Source organism: Triticum aestivum, chromosome 5B (genome assembly GCF_018294505.1).
Source record: "Triticum aestivum cultivar Chinese Spring chromosome 5B, IWGSC CS RefSeq v2.1, whole genome shotgun sequence".
NCBI classification, from domain to species: domain Eukaryota; kingdom Viridiplantae; phylum Streptophyta; class Magnoliopsida; order Poales; family Poaceae; genus Triticum; species Triticum aestivum.
Window position 1 is genome coordinate 645,030,866 of NC_057807.1, and position 9,594 is coordinate 645,040,459.

Genomic DNA, 9,594 nt, shown 5'->3' on the forward strand with positions numbered 1-9,594 from the left:
GATGGTCTCTCTCAAACAACCCTGCAACCAAATAACAAAGAGTCTCTTGTGTCACCAACACACCCAATACAATGGTTGATTGTATAGGTGCACTAGTTAGGTGAAGAGATGGTGATACAAGTGCAATATGGATGGTAGATAAAGGTATTTGTAATCTGAAATTATAAAAACAGCAAGGTAACTAATGATGAGAGTGAGCGTAAACGGTATTGCAATGGTAGGAAACAAGGCCTAGGGTTCATACTTTCACTAGTGCAAGTTCTCTCAACAATAATAACATAGATAGATCATATAACAATCCCTCAACATGCAACAAAGAGTCACTCCAAAGCCACTAATAGCGGAGAACAAACAAAGAGATTATGGTAGGGCATGAAACCACGTCAAAGTTATTCTTTCAGATCAATCTATTCAAGAGTTTGTACTAGAATAACACCTTAAGACACAAATCAACCAAAACCTTAATGTCACGTAGATGCTCCATTGTCACCTCAAGTATCCGTGGGCATGATTATGCGATATGCATCACACAATCTCAGATTCATCTATTCAACCAACACAAAGTACTTCAAAGAGTGCCCCAAAGTTTCTACCGGAGAGTCAAGAACGTGTGCCAACCCCTATGCATAGGTTCATGGGCGGAACCCGCAAGTTGGTCACCAAAACATACATCAAGTGGCACATGATATCCCATTGTCACCACAGATAAGCACGGGAAGACATACAACAAGTGTTCTCATAAAAGACTCAATCCGATAAGATAACTTCAAAGGGAAAACTCAATTCATCACAAGAGACTAGAGGGGGAGAAACATCATAAGATCCAACTACAATGGCAAAGCTCAGGATACATCAAGATTGTGCCATAGAGGGAACATGAGAGATAACACGAGAGAGAGAGAGAGAGAGAGAGAGAGAGAGATCAAACACATAGCTACGGGTACATACCCTCAGCCTCGAGGGTGAACTACTCCCTCCTCGTCATGGAGAGCACCGGGATGATGAAGATGGCCACCGGTGAAGGATCCCCGCTCCGGCAGGGTGCCGGGAAGTGCTCCCGAGAGGTTTCTGGTGGCTACAGAGGCTTGCAGCGGTGGAACTAGTGATCTATCTTGATATTCGATGTTTTTAGGGCACGTAGGCTTACATAGGCGAAAGAAGTCGGTTGGGAGGTGCTTGAGGGGCCCACGAGATAGGGGGCGCCCTCCTATCTCCTAGCCTCCTCGAGGGTCTTTAGACGTGAACTCCAAGTCTCCTGGGTGATATTCTTCCAAAAAATCACGTTGCCGAAGGTTTCATTCCGTTTAGACTCCGTTTGATATTTGTTTTCTTCGAAATACTGAAACATGCAATAAAACAGCAATATGGGCTGGGCCTCCGGTTAATAGGTTAGTCCCAAAAGTAATATAAAAGTGTATAATAAAGCCCATAATCATTCAAAACAGATAATAAAATAGCATGAATGCTTCATAAATTATAGATACGTTGGATATGTATCAACATGCATGGTTGGATTACCCACACCCGTATTGATGAGGATCCCGTAGTAAGGGGGACACGATCTCTGCTTTGACAAGATGTGCCAACAAAACCGCCTCGTGATGTGTGCGGTAGCAGGTTGTGAAAACGGTTCGAATAAAAACCGGACCATGGCGTGATGTCACTTTTCGAAGAGTTGTCAGCAGATTAGATTCGTGGATTATTATTCTCTCTACGGTGGTATTTGGAATTTATCTTGTAGAGCCGGACACGGTCCTTGTGTTCGGAATTTACCTTGGAGTATTTGGAGATGGAACCCGCCTCGCAATGCCGAAGACAATCTATGCGCCGGACTCATCATCTTTGAAGCCTGGTTCAGGGGCTACTAAGGGATTCCTGGATTAGGGGGTCCTCGGACAGCCGGACTATATACTTTGGCCGGACTGTTGGACTATGAAGATACAAGATTGAAACTACGTCCCGTGTCCGGGTGGGACTCTCCTTTGCATGGAAGGCAAGCTTGGTGATTCGGATGTATAGATCTCCTTCTCTGTAATCGACATTGTGTAACCCTAGCCCCCTCCGGTGTCTATATAAACCGGAGGGTTTAGTCCGTAGGACAAGAACAATCATAATCATAGGCTAGCTTCTAGGGTTTAGCCTCTACGATCTCGTGGTAGATCAACTCTTGTAATACTCATATCATCAAGATCAATCAAGCAGGAAGTAGGGTATTACCTCCATCGAGAGGGCCCGAACCTGGGTAAACATCGTGTCCCCCGCCTCCTGTTACCATTAGCCTTAGACGCACAGTTCGGGACCCCCTACCCGAGATCCGCTGGTTATGACACCGACACCGGGCCTTAGTGTTTTTGTTTGATTGGCGGCGGGGTGCGGGCGGATGTTCGGGCTGATACGTCGCTTTGTCTTGGCCACGAGGTGGCCGTTCAGCCTCGTCCTGTGCTGGTAGTGCAGGCTCTAGTGCCTCCTCTTCGAATTGAGGTAGCAACCTGCGCTTCGGGTAACTTTTGGTTGGGCGCTCGAGTCTGTATTCCTTGGCTGCCAGGACCTCAGTCCATCTATGTGTTAGCAAATCTTGATCAGCTTGAAGCTGCTGCTGTTTTTTCTTCAGGCTTTTTGAAGTGGCTATAAGCCGGCGCTTGAAGTGCTCCTGCTCGACAGGATCCTCAGGCACGATAAATTCTTTGTCGTCGAGGCTCGCCTCGTCTTCGGAGAGAGGCATATAATTGTCGTCCTCCAAGTCTCCATATGTTGCATGTTCATCCGGGCTAGCTTGCCCATCCTCCCCTCCGGCTTGCTCAGTGATTTGCTGGAGAGGGTTGTTTTCGTTTTCGGCATCATCATCTCTTGTGCCGGTATCACTATTTTTGCTATGACAGGGGTTAGAGCGGCGCCGGTGATGCCAGTGCTTTGATTGCTTCCCCCAGGGATTATCCTCCGTTGCCTCATCGCCATTGTTTTCTGTGGGGGTGTCCACCATATATATATCAAATGATGAGGTGGCTGTCCAGCGCCCTGTGGCCGGTGGTTCCTGCTCTTCTCCTGCATCGTCGTCCATACCATCGATGTCTTCGGAGTCGAAGTCGAGCACATCGGTTAAGTCATCTACAGCGGCTATTAAGTGGGTGGTGGGTGGGGAACGAATTTCTTCATCGTCCGCTTCCCACTCGAGACGGACATAGTTCAGCCAAGAGTCTCCTGATAGAGAGAGAGAGAGACCTCAATGAATTTAGCATGTCGCCTAGGGGCGAGTGCTGAAAGATATCCGTGGAGGTAAACTCCATGATCGGTGCCCAATCAGATTCGATAGGCACGAGCGCACGCAGTTCGGAACCTATAGCCGGAGATGAGTCCGAGGGTCCGATGACACAGATCTCTTTGGAGGTGAAGTCTGTGTTCGGCTCCAGCGCCGATGAATGTGCGGCCTCCATGACGGGGTCCATCCACCCATCCTCAGATGGCGTGATCTGCTCTAGATCGAAGGCCGGGGCAGCCGCGGGTGCGATATCCCGAACACCGTCCGATGGCAGATCTAAGTCATGCCCGTCATGAATGTTCGGCGCTCCTGACATGGGCTCGAATCCGTTGAAGATCAAGTCTCCGCGGATGTCGGCTCTGTAGTTCAAGTTTCCCAACCTGACCTGATGGCCAAGGGCGTAGCTATCGATCTGCTCCAGACGGCCAAGCGAGTTGGCCCGCAGTACGAAGCCGCCGAATATGAAGATCTGTCCGGGGAGGAAAACCTCACCCTGGACCGCATCATCACTGATGATTGAAGGAGCCATCAAGCCTTATCGCGACGACACAGTGGAACTCTCAATGAAAGCACCAATGTCGGTGTCAAAACTGGCGGCTCTCGGGTAGGGGGTCCCGAACTGTGCGTCTAAGGCTAATGGTAACAGGAGGCGGGGGACACGATGTTTACCCAGGTTCGGGCCCTCTTGATGGAGGTAATACCCTACTTCCTGCTTGATTGATCTTGATGATATGAGTATTACAAGAGTTGATCTACCACGAGATCGTAGAGGCTAAACCCTAGAAGCTAGCCTATGATTATGATTGTTCTTGTCCTACGGACTAAACCCTCCGGTTTATATAGACACCGGAGGGGGCTAGGGTTACACAGAGTCGATTACAGAGAAGGAGATCTATACATCCGAATCACCAAGCTTGCCTTCCATGCAAAGGAAGTCCCACCCAGACACGGGAAGAAGTTTCAATCTTGTATCTTCATAGTCCAACAGTCCGGCCAAAGTATATAGTCCGGCTGTCCGAGGACCCCCTAATCCAGGACTCCCTCAGTCCCCAACACACCCAATACAATGGTAAGTTGTATAGGTGCACTAGTTCGGCGAAGGCATGGTAAAATAAGTGTAGTATGGATAGTAGATGTTGGTTTTTGTAATCTGAAATTATAAAAACAGCAAGGTAACCAATAGTAAACGGGCACAAAAATGGTGTTGCAATAATTAAAAATGAGGCCTAAGGTCCGTACTTTCGCTAGTGCAACCTCTCAACAATGCTAACATAGTTGGATCATATGATTATCCCTCAAATTGCAGTAAAGAATCACTCCCGAGTTCCTATTAGCGGAGGACAAAAGATAGGAATTGTTTGTAGGTCACGAAACCACCTCAAAGCTATTCTTTCCGTTTGATCTATTCAAGAGTTCGTACTAAAATAACACAAAGCTATTTTTTTCCGATCGACCTATCCTAGAGTTCGTACTAGAATAACACCAAAGCAAATTCATATTCATAATACTCCATCAGCACAGAGAACTATAAAGAGACCCCAAAGTTTCTGTTGGAGAAAAACGTGCATCAACCCCTATGCATAGATTACCCCAATATCACCATGGGAATCCGCGAGTTGAATGCCATAACACGTATCAAGTGAATCAATAAGATACCTCATTGTCACTTCAAGTATTCATATTGCAAGACATATATCATGTGTTCTCATCTCTGAATATTCAATCTAATAAGACAAAACTTTGAGGGGTAAAGATTCAATTCATCATAACAAGAGTATAGAGGGGAGAAACATCATATGATCCAACTATATTAACAAAGCCCATGATATAGATCACGAGAGAGAGATCAAACACATAGCTACTGGTACAAACCCTCGACCCCGATGGTGGACTACTCCCTCCTCATCATGGTGGCCGCCGGGATGATGAAGATGGCCGCCGGAGATGATTCCCCCCTCTGGTAGGATGCCGGAACGGGGTATAGATTGGATCTCATGGATACAGAGGCCTTGCGGTGGCGGAACTTGTAATCTAGGTTAACTCCGATGGGTTTCAGAATAATTGTGAATATATATGGTAAAGAGGGGTTGCAGGAGGCCATCGAGGTGGGCACAACCCACCTGGGCGTGCATGGGGGGCCTGGCACACCCTGGTGGGTTGTGCCCCCCTCGGTGCATCCCTCATGTACAGCTCTGGCACATTGGGTTCCTTCTGGTCCATAAAACATCATCATAAATTGTCCATGTGTTTGGACTCCGTTTGATATTGATTTCCTGCGATGTAAAAAACAAGCAAAAAACAGCAACTGGCACTGGGCACTAGGTCAATAGGTTAGTCCCAAAAAATGATATAAAGTTGCAATAAAATGATTGTAAAATATTCAAGAATGATAATATATTAGCATGAATACTTCATAAATTCTAGATACGTTGGAGACGTATCACTCATCACTATAAGCCTTGAAAGCAATGTGACTAATGATTTAGTTGGGGGATGAAGCATTACATAACAAGTACAGAGACTTGCCGGTAACGAGATTGAACTAGGTATGAATATACCGACGAACGAATCTCGGGCAAGTAACAAACCGATGACAAAGGGAACAACGTATGTTGTTATGCAGTTTGACCAATAAAGATCTTCGTAGAATATGTAGGAGCCAATATGAGCATCCAGGTTCCTCTATTGGTTATTGATCAGAGATGTGTCTCGGTCATGTCTACATAGTTCTCGAACCCATAGGATCCGCACGCTTAACTTTCGATGATGATATGTATTATGAGTTATGTGTTTTGATGACCGAAGGTTGTTTGAAGTCCCAGATGAGAGCACGTACGTGACGAGGAGTCTCAGAATGGTTGATACATAAATATTGATATATTGGAAGGCTATATTTGGACATCAGAATGGTTCCGGTGAAGTTTGGGTATGTTTCGTTGTACCGGGAGGTTACCGGAACCCCTCGGCGAGTTGTTGGGCCTTAGTGGGCCTTAGTGGGAAGAGACGCAGCGGCCAGGAGGTGGCACGCCCCCCCCCCTAAGCCCAGTCCGAATTGGACAAGGGGTGGGGGCACGGCCCCCTCTCCCTTCCTTTCCCCTTCTACCGGGAGGTGGACTCCTACTAGGACTTGGAGTCCTAGTAGGACTCCCCTCTCCCGGCGTGCCCTACAGGGGCCGGCCGGCCTCCCCCTTCGTCATTTATATACGGGGGTAGGGGGCACCCTAGAACACACAAGTTTCTCTTAACCGTGTGCGGTGCTCCCCTCCACAATTACACACCTTGATCATACCATCATAGTGTTTGGCGAAGCCCTGCACCTGTAACATCATCATCACCGTTGCCACGCCGTCATGCTGACGGAACTCACCCTCGTCCTCAACTGGATCAAGAGCACGAGGGACGTCATCGAGCTGAACATGTGCTGAACGCAGAGGTGTCATACGTTCGGTACTTGGATCGGTTGGATCACGAAGACGTTCGACTACATCAACCGCATTACTAAACACTTCCGCTTTTGGTCTACGAGGATACGTGGACACACTTTCCCCTCTCGTTTCTATGCATCACATAGATAGATCTTGCGTGATCGTAGGAATTCTTTTGAAATACTACGTTCCCAAACACTCGGCGTCCTTCTGTCCCAAGGAAGGGGACGACTGGCATGGCCAGATGGGCCGGCTGGGATGCTACAGTGGTCGGCTACCGGGTTAGCTTTCCTTTCTCACTCTCTCTTTTCTTTTTCTTCAGTTTTTCTATTTCTTTTATTCTGTTTTGAATTAGTAAAAATACTAATTCATTTTTAAAACTTCTGAGACAAATTGTGGACACTATTTGGTTATTCCAAAAGCTCACAAATGATTCCAGAATAATTGGAGCATTTAAAACATATATGGCATTTAAATTACTCAAATTCAAATATGTATTGGATTATTTCAAAAATCTATAAATTACCTAAAAATATGTTCATCATTTTTGGCAAAGATTTTCGCCTTTATCAGAATTCATGAACATTTTCAAAGGCATTTTTGGTTTATTGAAAATGATTTTATTTGATCCTATTTGAATTCTTTCTAATGCTAGGGTTTGTTCATCAATCCCCATTTCAACTTTAAAGGAATTTTAAACATGATGCAACATGCTCACCCAAGTAACTAATTCCAAGCAAATTCTAGGCCGTGACAACTCACCCCCCACTAAACAAAAATCTCGTCCCGAGATTCAAGACGTGAGGTAAGAAGATAGAGGGGACACAAAGCTAACACAATCTTCATGATCCAGGTTGCACTTCATAAGAATGTTGTTTCAATCATCATCTTTGTCTCGACGTCTTGCTTGAGAATTCCATCCAACACGATGACAAAAGAGCGAGATAACTCTACAGGGATGGATCATCTTAATGATCATAGGATCAACTCACGGAAGGAGACATGGTAACATCTCTCGAGTTGAGACACAAAACACATATCGGGAAGGACGAAAGAAACAATTTGACGAGGGTTTCAGAATAGCAAGAAGTTTTATGCCATGATTCCGTAACGGGGCACCTTAGGGAAGGTGGCCCGTAGATATATTCCCTTAAGTGGCAAAAATAATTAATTTTGATACATAGATCAACGAAACTCTTCATACCAGCCTGAGGCAACTCACAATTGATCATTTGAAGGAATTCAAAGGAATGCCATACTTATTTTGGAAAGAAAACTATGATTATGGAACAACTCGGCAAATGGAAGGCACATTCCAGTTGATACCAAGGATATAACCTAGTGACTGAGCGTGCTCTCAAGAACTTGAGCATTTCCATATTCATCAATGTCTTACTAACAACCGTGCTGAGGATCCTGGAAACACATCTTACTACCATGATGAATAGTGATGGACAATGCAGATGCAAAGGAAGACAACACTTACTCAGATTTCACCTTAGCGAGACCAAGGGAATGAAGTATGGATGGTCGACCGAGAGGCATTTTGCACTTCGCTTCTAATGTTCTCCTTGATGTTCTAGTGTAACCCATTTATAGATATGGTTTGGTATCTAGAACATCAAGTAAAGGTCATACTTCAGGAGCACGAGAATCCATATGGAACAACTACTGGAGTAAATCCTATGAAATCCTTATGGGGAGGTGGCCAACTTCCTCAATCAAGATACCACAATAATAGGACTTCCGGCTGGGTGTGTTGGCCATGACATCCACTTTATCGGTTACAGAAAGACCAATATTATAGTTCCTGGGAAATGTTCCAACCATCATATCTTCCTGAGATTCAGATCTGGTTGGTGTCAGGATTTCCAAACTCATCAAGTCTAGAAAGAAAAATGAAAGTTTGAAACACAAATCGACTAGATGGCGTTGCGAGATTCTCGGGGAATGAACTATGATAGCAAGCTCCAAAACATGAGATAGTTCTACTACAAACATGTGAACACACTGTCCCAAACAAGCATGACCACAGGGTAGTCTTACAATAAAACACTACCGAGTTCAGGTGGGGGAACCATCATTGCGGATAATGAAGTCCTTGCATAAGTCATATGATTAGCTCTTATGAAGGAACTTCTTCTCCTTGAACAAATCAATCAGTGACTTGGTGGGCTAGGAATACATATGGAATGAAGATGATCAGTCTATTAGACCATAGAATACTTCGCACATGCATGACTGACTTGGGATGATTCCAGAGGAAGCAAAAATAAACTTTCTCGAATTCGCGGCGGCAACTTGCACCGAATGCACATGAATTAGAGGAAGTCACTTCTCTCGTCCGAACATATACCTCATGAATGGAACATGAAGGCATTGTTTTTAAAAGTTTCCAAGACCAGCTGGATGTTCGACACAAATCATGGAGGTGATAAAATGTTGTTGATGGGCTCAACGACAAGTCATCGTGATTTCCATATAGATGGAATTCCATAAATATGTGACCACGCTGATAGCATTGATACGTCTCCAACGTATCTATAAGTTATGAAGTATTCATGCTATTATATTATCTGTTTTAGTTGTTTAATGGGCTTTATTATACACTTTTATATTATTTTTGGGACTAACCTATTAACCGGAGGCCCAGCCCATATTGCTGTTTTTTGCCTATTTTAGTGTTTCGTAGAAAAAAATATCAAACGGAGTCCAAACGGAATGAAACCTTCGAGAGAGTTATTTTTGGAACGGAAGATATCCAGGAGACTTGGAGTTGAAGCAAGGGAAGCTTCGAGGTGGCCACGAGGCAGGGAGGCGCCACCCCCCCCCCCCTCTGGGTGCGCCCCCACCCTCGTGGGCCCCTCGATGCTCCCCTGACCGATTTCTTTCGCCTATATATGTCCATATACC